Consider the following 15,080-nt stretch of genomic DNA (forward strand, 5'->3'; position numbering starts at 1 on the left):
GACGTGCTGCCTTGCATTAATGACGTACTGCCTCTTGCTGGAAGCGTGAATGAATCTTTGAACTTCACTTGTGTTTTGTTTGAAGTAAAAGCCGGTAACAAGCAACAAGAAAGAAGTCCTTTTCGGAATTGGAGCTCCACGTTGTTTAGAGAAGAGGAATTTACACGAAGAATCAACGATCCTTCAGGAAAAAATAACATAAAATACTTGCTGGACCTAAAATATAAGTGAGTAATACTATTCTTGTTTGCATCATATCAAAGTTTTATTTACTTTGCTGGACCTCGAATATAATTGAATAATACTATTATTATTTTTCTATAATATCAACGTTTTATTTTCTAGCGTACATTGCAGTGCGGATATACCATTCCATCTATCCTAAACTGTTTGACTCACTCACGCGTTTTCGGAGGGTAGTAATTATATTTTTTGAGGCTTAATTTAAATCTGCAAATCAGAATCTTTGCCTCAAAAACAACTCTCCCCCCCTTTTTTTAGGAGATTATCCGTTTATTATAGAGTCGATTTGTTACGTGTAGAGTTGGAAGTGTTCGTGGGGTGAAGGACTGTTTTATTTGAGGGAAAACTATTTTTACGTGGCCTTTTTGGATGGGCTTTCTTCCGATAGATTTGCTAATCTTGAAAATATATTAGTTAGCAGCATTTTTATTGTTCTGCAGCTTTCGTTTATCTCTACTGTAAAAAGACATTCGTTTCCAAGTTTAAAATATAGATTTCGACCTAGCATTTGTAAATACATGTTGAATAAATACACCGTTCCTGCCAGTCTCAAATAATAAGTATACCATTAGGAAAAAACAAAGGTTAAGACTCTACTTTACGTCCTTTTCCTAAGGAATACGTGTCATATATCGTTGGAAAGGTTATTTTACAAGGAATTCAACAACGTAAATCCTAAAGCGAGGAAAAATTACCTGGAGGAGGAAATCGATAAAAACCGATGTTTTCCGGATATGAGTAATTGAACGTACTGAGGAAATTTTTCGATGATGAAGCACATATTTAGGGGTGAAATGAGTGCTAATGGAACCTAACCTAACCTCGTAGGCATACCTCGTCCCCGTGAATGGTTTGTGGAGCGGTAACCGTTATTTACTATCCTTCGGACAGATTTCTTCATTTCTGCAGAAGAAACTACTTACCGTAATAAATTCCTGTAGTATTGTCTAACATCTGGAAGGTGTTTTGTGTGATGTGGGAATGTTTCATAGCGGAAATTCAACCATTGACGCATAGCCCCACCAACCATTCCCGGTAAGGTTAGGTTAGGTAGGGTCACAATAGGGGACAATAGTTAAAAATTGGTTTTGAAAAAAATATGCGTAGCCCCACACACGATTCTCGCATAGCCCCAAGAACCATTGACACATAGCCCCACAAGCCATTTGCGGAAACGTAAATTCTTCAGTTACAAAAACACTTTTTTTAAAAAAAAAAAGTGATAAAAAAATCGTGAATACACGTTAAAAAATGATCCGCAAAGCAGATAGGTAAGTACAAATGTCAAAAATTGACGAAACCCAAAAGTTATAGGTGTCCGAAGGATAGTAAACATTTACCGTTCCGTGCGTTCGAATATGTAACCCCCTGTCAGTGTAGCAACCATACGGTAGTTTTACAAGATGACGTGTGAGCGTTTTTTTTTCCAATTTAATTTTCTATGTTTGCCTAACCTAACATTCCGTGAATGGTTTGTGGATTAATTTTAGACTAAAATCCATCATTTTCAGTTAATAAGTGTTAGTGTAGTACAAGATGACGTGTGAGCAGTTTTTTTTCCCAATTTAATTTTCTATGTTTGCCTAACCTAACTGAACCTAACCTTCCGTGAATGGTTTGTGGATCAATTTTCGGTTAAAAACCTTTTGTGAATAGTTTGTGTGGCATTTTTCAGTACATAAGTTTGGAAACACTTAATATTAGCTGACGATAGACAACGTGAGTCAATATTTGCCTGCCATATTGTGTGTAACGAAAGCAAATTAGCAACGACCAATAAATACTTGTAATGTGAAAAATTACGCTTTTTTCAATGAAAAAACATAATCCCAAGTTGAAAAATGTTCCACTATGCATATAAGGTAAGTACAAATGTAAATAATTCGGAAATAAATGAGTTAAATGTGTTTTCACTATATCTAACTGGTACCTTGTGGAGCTACCCGTGCATGGTTTTTGAGGCTAACGTGAATGGTTTGTGGGGCTACCTGTGAATGGTTCGTGGGGCTATCGTGAACAGAAAGTGTAAAAAGAAAAAGGTATTTACCCGAAGAGTAAGCACGGTTTTGAATGATGCACAAAATTATTACTGGGGATAAACGTATTTCACACTATCTACAAGTTTTTGGAACCTGTTCTTCATACACCATACACACGCAGAACGCAAACGAGCAAAGCACACGCATTCACAACGTGGACACAAAGACGAGCCTGCAGTGTTGTTAACTCCCATTGGTTACCACCAAAAGGCAATAAGGACGTAAAGTAGAGTCTAGCCAAACAAAGAATTAGAGTTTTTTGAATAGTAATATAATAATGAAAGCAATATAGTGCACTTTTGTATGAAATAGGTGATAATTAATTAATTTCCATATGTCCAGCACTGTATACTTGCACAAACGTAAATTGTTGCGGTGGGTAACAGTGACACAAGTACAACCTTTCCTGCGGACACATAAACGCAAATGAAATATCACCTGTGGGACTGTGGAGGGCAGAAGGAGATAAGAAGCTACTGAGAGTATGATCCACTTACCTCGAACCCTAGACCACTTACAGGTTAACACACAGCCTCGTATTTTTTTTCCACAAGTATTTTCGCCAGGTGGTGAGAATAGCATGTAGGACTTATTTCACCAGGTGCTGAGAACAGCTTATGTGGCTATTTTCACCAGGAAAATTAAGTAATAACCTGAATCATTGTCTTTCATCTTATTTTATTATAATTCATTGCCAGTGTTGATGAACTTACTGCTAAGAAGTTATTTGAAATGAAAAATGGGTGTGACTACTATTGTCACCAGGTAGTGAGAATAGCAGAAAGTGCTGAAGATCAGAAATTACATGATTAGGTGTTTGGAAGTATTTACTGAAATAATTTTAATGCTAATAGCCATAAACCTAACCTGCCTAACCTAGCAATGACAGCATTAGGAACATCATACCCTTTCATACTTATGTCATGTGACATATTAGCAGCACCAGTCCACATGAGAACACCTTATGGTAGTTTTCCAACTCCATGGCATTCAGAAAAAAAGTACGTGTCTCCTGCACGAAAATAAATACACACTGCCGTATATTTCACACACAACAACTACAAAATACACACATACGTGCAGCAGGCTAGGCCAGGTTGCAGATCATGCACATGCTGTTTAAAATCTGGTGAAAATAGGTCATTGAGTGGCATTTTTAGCATATTACTGTAACATGGGACCCAGTATGTGGTGATTTTTTTACTCTGGCAGAGACAAACCGCTCTCACACTATTTCATTATGTTCGTCTTTTTTTCTTAGGTTTTATTTTTAATTTTCCATTAGCACAGTTTTCCCACAGCTTCATAATGTAAGTTTTCTTCTGTACAGTATTGTACACTTGAGTTTTACTGATGTTGAACATTTTTATCATCTGCTTAATAGACAATTTGCTTCACTCAAATCTGTAGCCATGATAACAACTGCAAGACTAAACTATACAGAAAGTGTAGGCCTCGACTTGCCCGTGAGTAAAATTTCTGGGAGGAGGAAATAAGTGAATTTAAACACAGCTGGGTGCTCAATATAGAATTGTTCAGCATTATTTTCTGTGAATTGTGTGTGCACAATTCTCATCTTCAATAATTTCTACTAAACTTTTAATTAATCATTACTATAATTCAAAACTGTCTCATGGAGGATTTTAGAGTTAATGTCAGTTTCACTGAAGGGGAGTTTGTCTTTGTTGTTATTGTTGAGAGAAAAATTAGTTAAAGCTTTGATTGCTTGTTTCTATGTTCCTTCAAATTTTATTTTGTCCCATATCTAGTCTAGTTGTCAGAATCAATAGTATAACAATTAACTGATTCAGGTAAATGCTTTGAAATAGTGATCTGTTGCCTTATATGGCAGTTTGATTGATTGATTTGGTGTTTTTAGTCCATTTTAAGTACAGTAAGGCTAATCGGGACTTGACCTACAGTTTAAAGTGGTATCCGAACCACTATGTGCCTCCACCAGGTATCGAACCCTTTGATTACAAAGCGACGACGCTACCACTGTGTCATCGGGGAGGCCCTATATGACAGTTCGGAAAATAAATTTTGTATAAACTAATGTACTTATCTTTTTCAATTATGTAGAATTTGCTTTGAGTATTTATTCTTCTAGACACTATATGAACCATTGTCAGTTTGTGAATGTACAATGGTTGTAAGTACAAGGTTCTACTTTATGGAAATGAGGATTTTTTTTTATTGTGCAATGAGATGTACGTAGTTGCTATTGCAAATTATGTCATGTGAAGAAATTTTTCTAAATCCCAATAAAGCAATAAATTACGTAATATTTTCCAGAATTTTACAATTTTCTGCATTATGAGTTTTTCTTCATGAAATGCTGTTAGTGTGTAATCCATCATATATTTTGTATGTAGGAATAATTTTTGCCACGGTTGTTAAATTTTCATCTTTTGTTTATTACACATACAAAGTTTGCCAAGATGGATGAAAATTGTCATACAAATGTGTATGTCTTACCACTTGAATAAATCTATGTCACCAATGCTTATGCAAATTTCATAATTTACAGGTGTTCTCCCACATGCAGTAGACAACTTTAAGTTCGAATAAGGTATTTCCATCTTCACAGAACATCAAGAATAAACTCATATGGTAAGTCTCAACATCCATAGTTTGAATTTTATATATTTTATTGAATTTTCTGCTCTTCGTATTCAGATCACTTTGCACAACTTCCATAGTAGTTGCATGTGTGACCAAAAGTCAACAGTATTCCATATTATTTTACTACATATATACCTTTTGGGTCCATCTGGAAATCCTCCACCTTCGATTTCGGTAGTGAATTTTTAGCAGGCACCCGTACCGATGGATATATAACAGTCGCTTTTTCAGGCCTATATCATAAAAATTGACCACAGATTCCGGGCTCCGCCCCTGGGGTGATAGACCTACCGCCCCCTACTACTTCCGCGGCCCCACCTTTTTCTATAGTGTCCCTTTAAAGGCGTGTTAGAACCTGCCCAACACTATTTTTCGACAATTCACTCAAGGTACCAAAAAATTAAATATCTCAAATTATCCCATTCCACAAGTCAGTCATAGGAAGAAAAAGAAATTTGACTGAATCCATGATGGAAGCCCTGAAAAACCGTAATGACGTTATGTATGTAAGGAATTTCAATATTTAAACAATGCAAGTTTCGTAGCACGTAGATCTCGAAAAATTTCCTTCCGCGCTAGTTAAAAACACCCTTTCTTAAGAAACTACATTTTGGACAAAAAGATTTGAAATGTGGTAGAATTCGAGGGTGGAGGATTTCCGGATGGAGCCTACCTTTTTACCAGTGTCACCAATCTAAACAACTATAGCTAAGTAATAAGTAGGGCTGAGCCAATCCCAATGCTAATGTATCGGTATCGACTGATACCAGTGGTATTGGTATCATAAAGTATTTTATTCACTAATACTGGCCTATACTTTTCCAACATTTGGTCTTGCATGGTTTTCTGCAAGAATGCCATGTAACACTTAGTGCATTATCTAATTATCTAGAAAATTATTTAAATTATGAACTTTAATCTGCACCAATAATCTGTGTGAAAACTGTGATTACTTGAAAGCCTGATGTAATTCTTCAATAATTTTAGACAAAACTCTGATAAACTGGTGCTTGTAATTGGAGTGGAGAACTAACCCACTAATATTGATCAACGTTTTGAACAGCCTTTAATTGCTACAATTTTAAAGCATTGGTATCTTGCGAATCAGTAAGCGCTTTGGCATGGATGTGGATATCTAGGAATTGTAGCTTTCCTGGTGACGTGATTCAAACAAGTGTTCTTGGATTACCCTACACTGGCCTCCATTTCTATATTCCCTGATGATGAGAGCAATGTATACGCTTGAAACGTTGGAAGCCAACATCAGCTTAACCTAGCTGGTAACCCGAGAACTTTTGTTTGGATGCGGATATCTGTTCAAAGTGGTATTGGCTCAGCTCTATTAGTCATACTCATGTGAAAAATTACTTAAGATAGCTTTTGACAGATTGTGTAGTATGCATACATTCCATAGATTACATAGCAATCATGAGACGTGAGAAGTTTGTGTCGCATTGGTATTCTATGTCAAATTAGTAAATTGTAGATACATGACTACTGATAAGTGGAAGAGATGGAGGTGTTGATCTCACTCCAAATAGATCTTTTCAGAGGAGATCAATTAAACAAAACCTAAAAATTCATTTTTGGAGTTAAATGTTCCTCTGGCTATCATGAAACGATTTGTGGTCACTTCTAACAAAACAAAGTTAATGTGCAAATGTTGCTACAACTAGAATAAATGCATTGCACGACAAAGACAGCAATACTGAGAAACTCGTATGAATCATTTTCATTGTAAATAATTTGCTGTTCATTGAAATCCTTGAGCCATGAGATAAAATGATGTACCTAATTTGTTCTCATATTTTCTAGTGCAAAGCAGATGAATATAGCTTCCCTAGGTGCCCTCATTACCTGTTTGAACTATTCCAATGATTCATTCGACACAAATGATACTGAATTCTATTACTCCCCAGTTAACCCTCACACAATAAATTTTATGACTAAGTTAGTGTTTCAAATCCTCAGCTGCCTCCGCATATCTCAAGAATTGGATTTCATCTCTTCATATATGTATCCCATATATAGGATTAACAAAGGTGAAGATCTGTTATTAGTAGTGTTGTTTGGTCAATTATTCCTGTGGCTATATGCAGCATTTGGTTTTTCTTGTGTTTCTTTATCCTGTCTTCCTTTTCTGTGTAACATTTTATGACAATAAAAATAATATATTGTCATAACAACATTTGAAAAAGGTTAGGCTAAGTTCAAAGTTCCACATTTGTGCAATATTTATAACAATTTAGTCATAACAGTTATTTTTGACTGGCAATATGAAAAACAAATATCTTCAATCATATGTGTTCTTTCAGACAAGAAAGATATGATACATTCAAATTTATAATTAAGTTTATTGAAATTGTGTACATTTGCATTGGCTTCAAGGTTTATATACAAAGGTCAACTCTTTAAAATTGTTCAATGTATAATATGATGTCATACTTGGTATTTTGTATCAACATTCAAAAAATGGTAATTGTAATCATTAAATAAGTATATTGTAATATACATAGTAAAATAGCTGTAACAGAGCAAATATGTACATTTACAACACAAACATTCAAGCTGTTAAGCACTTATGGACAAAAATATAAAACAAAAACAATTGAAGATTGCACATACTAAAAGATTGGGCTTGAACTAGTTGCTCTGATACTAGTTGTCTGTGACTTTGTGAGAAGCGGAAGATGGAACAAAGATAAGGACAGATATATCAATATGGGATGGTGATATATTTGTATAATAATTGTTGCTTTTAAAGATTAAACTTGGCAACGTTATAATAACTTGGACGTTTAAGTGATATAGAAGCCTTTTATGACTTGAATGAACTTTGATCATGATATAATCTTATAAAGATTTGAAAGTTATGGAATGACACTGATATGTATAAAAGATGCCATGTTAATTTTGAAGCAGTGAATAGGTATCTGTTTTCATCTGGCTTAACGAGCATGCTTGTAAATGTTACAGTTCCTGAAATGAGTGCTTGGAGGAAGGTTGCATAGAGTGACACTTATATGTTCTACGTTTGGATGTGGTTTGGTCAGATGATGTGACTTGAAAAAGGAAGCTCAGAATTGTGAATACAAAGACTTGCTTTATCCCGGAAGGAGATAACAAAGATATATTTTCTTCTCAAGTATAGCATTGATATGTTATAAATGCTCTTGTAATTTTGTTGTTTCTAGTTTTCTTTTATCAATTTAATAATTATAAAGTTATTTATTACTGTTTGAACATAAACATTATTCATTAGTATATGCAAATTTAAATTTCCTTTTCAATATAGCACCATAGCTACTACCTATTGTGCTGATACTGAGTTTGAATTATACTGACTTACATTGTTAAACTTTCTTGCTTCCTTCTGTTATTTCTGGAAGTCTTTATGTTTAATGAAATTGATGTCTTCCTTCCATATTTGCTGCAAGCTGTATTTCTATATGGCTCTAAATTCTCTGTTAAAGCTACCTGCAAGGATATTAAAAATAATGAAAGAACTCTCTGACATGTTTCTTTGTAGCAGGCAGTTTAAAGTAAAGATCTACAAGCCGAATTTGGGTCTTTTGAAGAATTTGTAAAAGATCTCAAAGCATGGTGTGATGGGAATTTCCAACCAATGTCATCCACCTTTGATGTGTGAAAAATATGTCAAAAGTGCTCTGATATTTCATTTGTTGATGGCACTTATCAAGTAATATGCAGTTTTATGTGAGGATGGGCAAAGTAATGGCAGGCCATTTAGATTCTTTGTATAAAATTAAATGAGACTCAGTTTGTGTTGAAGAGGGTTTTCTCAACAATTGTAGAAGCTAATCCCTTTCTGTTGTTGTAGACAAAGATTTAAATGGAATTTATATTTTTATATTCAATCCATATCCATTAAGCTTACATTTAATCAATGTATATTGTTATATTACATTTTTGCATTGTAATAATCACCCAGACAAGGAAACATGCCTGCTCTACTACATATGTTTTTATTATTGTGCATAAGTATTACCAAAAGTATTACTGCTGGACCCTGTGGCCGAGTGGTTAGCTGCGACGCCAAGGGTCCCGGGTTCGAATCCTGCTCGGGCTTGGTTGTTTCTGAATATCCATTTCATCACTCATCCACCTCTTCGCAAATTAGCCAAGAGGCACAAAACACGAAGTACAATAAACTAAATCAATCAATCAATCAAAAGTATTACTTTCATTTTAGTGTATTTCTTGCCATGATGATGATGATATTGCATTTTTATGTTCAGGTTTTAGTGGGACTTGCAGCATGTACAGTTGGCAACACTGCCTCAAGACACTCATTCGGCTGCAGTCAAACATTCAACTAAGACGTGCATGTGTGTTGCACGAACACAATTTAGTTGTATTTGTTATTGTGTGTATACAATCATGTGTATTCGTCAAATATGAGGATTCACAAGAAATAACGTCTACTGCATTCGTAAAATATCAGTATGGTGAAGCAGTTACGGCAATCGCAAACATATGCTGTTCTTGATTTCACCATACCTCCTGTATTGTTTCTTTCCCTCTGCTGTATATTTCACTCTAAAGACAAGTAACTCAAGCTCTGAATCTAAGGTCAACAAAATTATTTGTACATACTGATTCATTGAATAGATAATATACTGTATAGAACCTTCAAGTGTCTATGTTTGTACAGTGATGGACACTTCTGGGTTGTAACGATTCCATTGAAAGTTAATGGAATTGTTATAACCCAGAAGTGTCATGCCATAAGTTGACGTGTTCAAAGAAAAATTAAATGTAATGTATTTATGTGGTTTGGATTTTAAAGTTTTTTAACTTTTTATTTCAGTATTGGATTCATGAAGAATTGCACTCACACCAAACCATACTCCTGGTACAACTCGACAAAGATATCTTTGGAAGAGGAATACATTTTTATCATTTTTTAAAATTGCTTGTAGTATTTTTTTAAAAATTGTAATAAATGTTAATATTTCTTGATTTAAAGGATTTGTTTGATTGTTCTCAAGAGCAGAATGACATGTATAAATGCATACCTGGAATCCCTAAGGAAATGTACACATGAGGTACTCAGGTATCTTCTCCTAAGAGACACCTTTGTGTTCCACAAACTTGGTGGTAGTGTTAATCTTATTAATATTGTTTATTTATAAACCTTATTCAATTGATATTCATATTCACATACTTTGAGAGATGAAACCTATAGCACCTACTGTATGTTTGAAACAAACTTGTTTTTAAGAAGAAAATACTGTCATACAGCATGAAAGTAAGTTGTTGAAAGAATTCCATTCAATATTGTATCGTCTCATTTGCTTGCCATTACAGTTTCTCACAAATGAATGAGTAAATAAATATTTAATCTAAAAGTGGTTATCAGAGCTCGGGGAATCATTTTGTGGTTAAGATATAAGTGGTGTTGTAATCTACAGTGTGTTGCAATATACATGTTTCTGGACTAATCAGATTTCTGAATGCAATGTAACATACAAGGGCTATGTATTGGGCAAAGAATTGAAGCTGATTTTTCATGTGAATGACATGGAATTTTAAATTAGTTGTCAACTACTGGATCTAATGAACCACTTAGATCCCTTTGTAATTGATGCCAGGGTGAGGAACGCGAGAGAAAGACTGACATCATCAATTCTTTCTCATTCAATGTGAAACAAATCGTAGGGCATTGGTATTACCAATAGTCCAAAATATGGTTGCAATGCCCATAAATTATGAATTTCTCTTATTAGAAATAGAAAAATGTTAGATGTATTGCTTGGAAAGACTGTTCTTTGGAGATACCTCAGAACTTCTCTAATACCTTTTATGAATTTGAAAAGTACTTCATTTTTACACAACTAGAATTTTTAGCCTTTTCAATGCTGTCATTGTAATACAAGACTTTGAATTTTGGTAATGAACATTGGATTTCTTATCATTCAAATGTTTCTTCTTAAGTTATTCATCACTGTGGCTCTTCAAACATTTTGTATGTACGGTGGAATCTAGATTTTACATTTTTCAGGGGACCAAAGTGAAAGGAGACAAAATGTGAAAAAATGTAAAATTGAAATTCCACAATTTTTTTTCACAAATGAAATTCAAAAAGGGCAGGACATAGTAAGATGCTCTGAAAATCTTTATCAAGTGTCTATTCTGCAACAAATGTGTTGCCACAGTATTTCCCATGCATTTATTCTCAAATCGAGCCATAGTGGTCCAGTTAGGGTGTCTGGCTGCCAAACAGGAGTCCAAGGAACAGTGATCTAAAGTCTGTATTTTTCCAGCCTTGTTGCTGCATAAAGTAGCTCTGTGATTCATCCAAATTCAAATTAATGTATATCTTGGGGTCTAAATGTGACCAGCATATGACTCTTCTGCATCCAACTATGTGTGTTCATGACACACGAGGTGCAAGGGTAACTCTGCTCATTGTTATATTTGTGCAGTAACTTGATTGAATATTAGTGACTGAGCGGCAAAAGTGTGCAACAAGTGTCACATGAAAGCATGGTTGTTATGGAGTTTGTAAGCTGCATGCTGCATATGTACCAGCTGAAACCGATTATGATTGAGCTACAATTGCAATGCTTGTTTTGCAAATTGTTCACATTAATTCACACACTATCACAATTTATCCTTGATATACTATATGATGGGATAATAGTAATTTTTTGTCACCATTTCTAAAATGTTTGTTAAAATAAAGCTGCTCAGTAAGGTGTGCAATAATTCCATTCATTTGACAAGCAGTGATTTCTTATGGAACATATACCCTTTTCCATAAAAGTTCCAGGACTGATTTTATAAAGTAATTATACATGTAATGAACTCTCCAACTAATGATCCTTTGGTCCTGTCAAAGTAATCCCTTCCGATATCTATACTCAACTACGAGCATTTCTGGAGGTTTCAGAAGCAATATGTGCTTCTCAGCATGTATGATGACACAGCCATCTTTTGGATTGATGGAATATCTTGAATACTAATCAGCTTTTATTTTTAAAAAGTTATACTTGTGAGCAGAGAAACTCTCTTAACTTGATCAAATCAAAATGTAATATCATGAATTTTACAGAGACATTGTGTTGATATTTTTATACAAGCAACATCAATTCTTATATACAAATATGGAATTTGAAGTCATTAAAGCCAAACTCGTCAAAGGCATTGTAAATGCAGAGCCACTTCCAAGCTCATTTATATTCACAACACCTATAAATAACATCCATTGTGCATCTTTCAGTATCATAGTTTGAAAAAAAAAAACAATCCTGTTACTTTTCTGACAAAGGCTAATCTTTGTGAAGGCCTCTGCAGGGAAATACTTGGTCACAGGAGCTTGTTTGTGTAACTTGATAAGTGGCACACTTCAGTCATGTATGTAAGTACTTAATTAATATTTTTTTAAATAGTGACAAATGCACATATTTTCAACATATATCGCAATTACATACTGTTTCATGCACAAGTTTACTGCACATTATTAACAATGAATGACAGCACAGTAGATTATAATTTATGCAAAAGGGAAAAGAATGATGCGCACCTCTTACAAAAGTTCAATTATAAACATCATTAAATTTTCATATAAGAATATAATTGCCAAGAAACCTTAGTGGTTCTGTACATTCATCAAGATTAAGTGAGAGGGGGTGTAACTGGATAATTTAACGGAGTTTATATTTCATGTGCTACCTAGGTATGTCCACAAGAAGTTCTATGTTTGTGTTTGGCTGCCTTGGTGTCATTATAGATTGGGTTGTTAAAACTGCGGGGTCACTGTGAGCGGTATTACAATGTTACATGTACAGTCACGGATACTGCTGGCTTGTAATGAATACATAGACTTTCAATGGAATCGTTACAAGCCAGCAGTGTCCGTGACTACATCTTGAATAAAAATTACGTAGATTTTTCAGTGAAAAAGGCAGGACTCGGAAGAACCCTGTCTCCGGCATACCATGCAATTTCTCTACCGGCCTGGCATCACCTGATTTTTTGCTGTTTTACCTGTGTGTATTCGTCTTTGCAAGAGCTACTGCAATGGGATCTGTTGCCTTTGAAACACTGTACACAGGCAAAACAGCAACAGCGATAAATCAGGCGATGCCAGGCTGGCTTGGTAGCTCAGTTGTAGAGCAATGGCACAGTATGCCAGAGACCTGGGTTTGAGTCCTGGTCAAGCATGCATCTTTCGCTCAAAAATCTACGTAGTACATCTCCTGTGTGTGCCTAATTTAATGAATAAAAACTATAAAATCAGTTTCGCAGTGTCAATTGACAATAATAATGGATTTTAAAAACAGATGTTAACAACTTCAAACAAGATCAATATTGTCTTTGTACAACCACCCAATACTAAGAAAAAGTTGTTTCGCAAAATTGATAAGAACATTATTTTTACAAACTTTGGAAATCTGATAATTAAGAATTTTGTTTAAAACCTTTCTGCCTACACCGTACTAAAATTTCATCACGATTGAATGAATGGTTTGCAAAACAAAAAAATGCACTTTATTTGTTCTCACGACGATTAAGAATGTAAGGCATACTTGAAAAAAAAAGTGGTTAGCATATATTAACAGAGAATTGAATAAGCTAAATTTTGATGTAACTCATTTTTATGTAGGTCTACTGGATAATTTTTAATTGGAGTCGAAACTCGAGTATCTATAATTTTTAATCCGACTAATTGCACACATCAGTCCAAATTAAATTAACATGTCCAAAATTTTAGTACCTGTTCACGCAGATTACATACATATTTGCACGGATTAAGAATTGACAGTGATAAGTAAAATATTTCATATTTATTTATTTATTTAAAATTATTTAGAGGGTACCTCTTCAGAAACAGTAAAAATGACAAACATAGTTTTAATAACTCCAGTGGCAACAGCTGAATCTGAACGATGTTTCAGCACATTGAAGCATACTAACCTTTTGAGTCACAAGGCCATTTTCACATATAAGCCTCTCGGTCCCGAGCCGATTTTGAGCAAAATGCAGAGTTTTAATTAAATAAGTGTAGATCGGAGACTAATTGCCCTAGAGAGATGAGTGATATACCGTTGTACGCGGAATGAACCAGAGATTCAGACGATATATAATTTATACACATTCGGCGTACATATGGAGGGGGAAAGGGGGAAATCCCCTGAAAATACTTTTTTTAAAAAAAATAGGGTTTCGCCCCCCCCCCCCCCCCCATTTCAAACAAAGAGGGCTTCAACGAAAAAGTAATAACAAAAATCTTCTGGGCAGAAGAACAGAAGTCAACGTTCATAGAAAGGTATGTTTCAAAACAATACCCGTTTCTTTTCTAATCCTGTGAATTGTCATTATATTTTAAATTCTTTAACACAATAAGTCAAGTTTTGTAGTTTAGAAGAAGATAAATACCCGTTTTTTTGTAATTCATGTAATTTGTCATTACATTTTAAATTCTTTCAAAAAAGTAAGTCCAATTTTGTAGTCTAGAAGAAAAAAATACCTTTTTTTGTAATTCATGTGAATTGACATTATATTTTAAATTCTTTAAAAAAATATGCCCTGGCCAAATTTGAGGCCACGAGACGCCACTGTAATTTTCCACAACAAGATGGATTAATTCCTTGAGAAAATGCTTAAGAGAAATAGAAATTATGTTTAGACGAGATATTTCAGACCATATGGCATATGTTGTGGGAAAGACAAGAAACAAATATATATTGCTGCCACAACACTCCGGTTGAAGGCAGATGCTTTATAAGAATTTATACGATTCTTTCACAAAATAATATCAGAATTCCTTAAAAAATGTAGAAATAAAGTTTAAATAAATTATTTGTCCACACATGGCATACATTTAGTGGGAAAGATATGAAACGGATATGTATTGCTGCCACAACACTTCGTTGCAGGAGAGGTTTGAATGTATTGCTGCCACAACAGTTTGTTGCTGAAGTGGTCTGAAGGAAGCCGCTCTTTGTAAATATTTCTTATTCCACAAATTGATGGCATATTTCCTTGAAAAAATCCATTTAAAAGCAGAAATTATGTTTAAATAAAATATTTTCTCCATGTGGCATGCATTTAGTTTTGAAAGATACGAAACGGATAGAGTATTGCTGCCACAACACTTCATTGTAGGAGCGGGTTGAAGGAAGACGTTTTAAAAATTAAATTTTA

At 34.5% G+C, this 15,080-nt stretch overlaps 1 long non-coding RNA gene across 1 annotated transcript; it reads left to right on the forward strand.

Annotated features, from left to right (window-relative positions):
• The first annotated feature begins 89 nt into the window (after positions 1-89).
• Positions 90-9,821, forward strand: LOC145977956 (uncharacterized). The gene is made up of 3 exons (XR_014440639.1): positions 90-227; positions 4,813-4,895; positions 9,739-9,821. It is a non-coding gene; the product is annotated as an uncharacterized LOC145977956 (long non-coding RNA).
• Positions 9,822-15,080: the final 5,259 nt, after the last annotated feature.

This window comes from Lepisma saccharinum, chromosome 24, assembly GCF_977018435.1.
Source record: "Lepisma saccharinum chromosome 24, izLepSacc3.1, whole genome shotgun sequence".
Classification (NCBI taxonomy): domain Eukaryota; kingdom Metazoa; phylum Arthropoda; class Insecta; order Zygentoma; family Lepismatidae; genus Lepisma; species Lepisma saccharinum.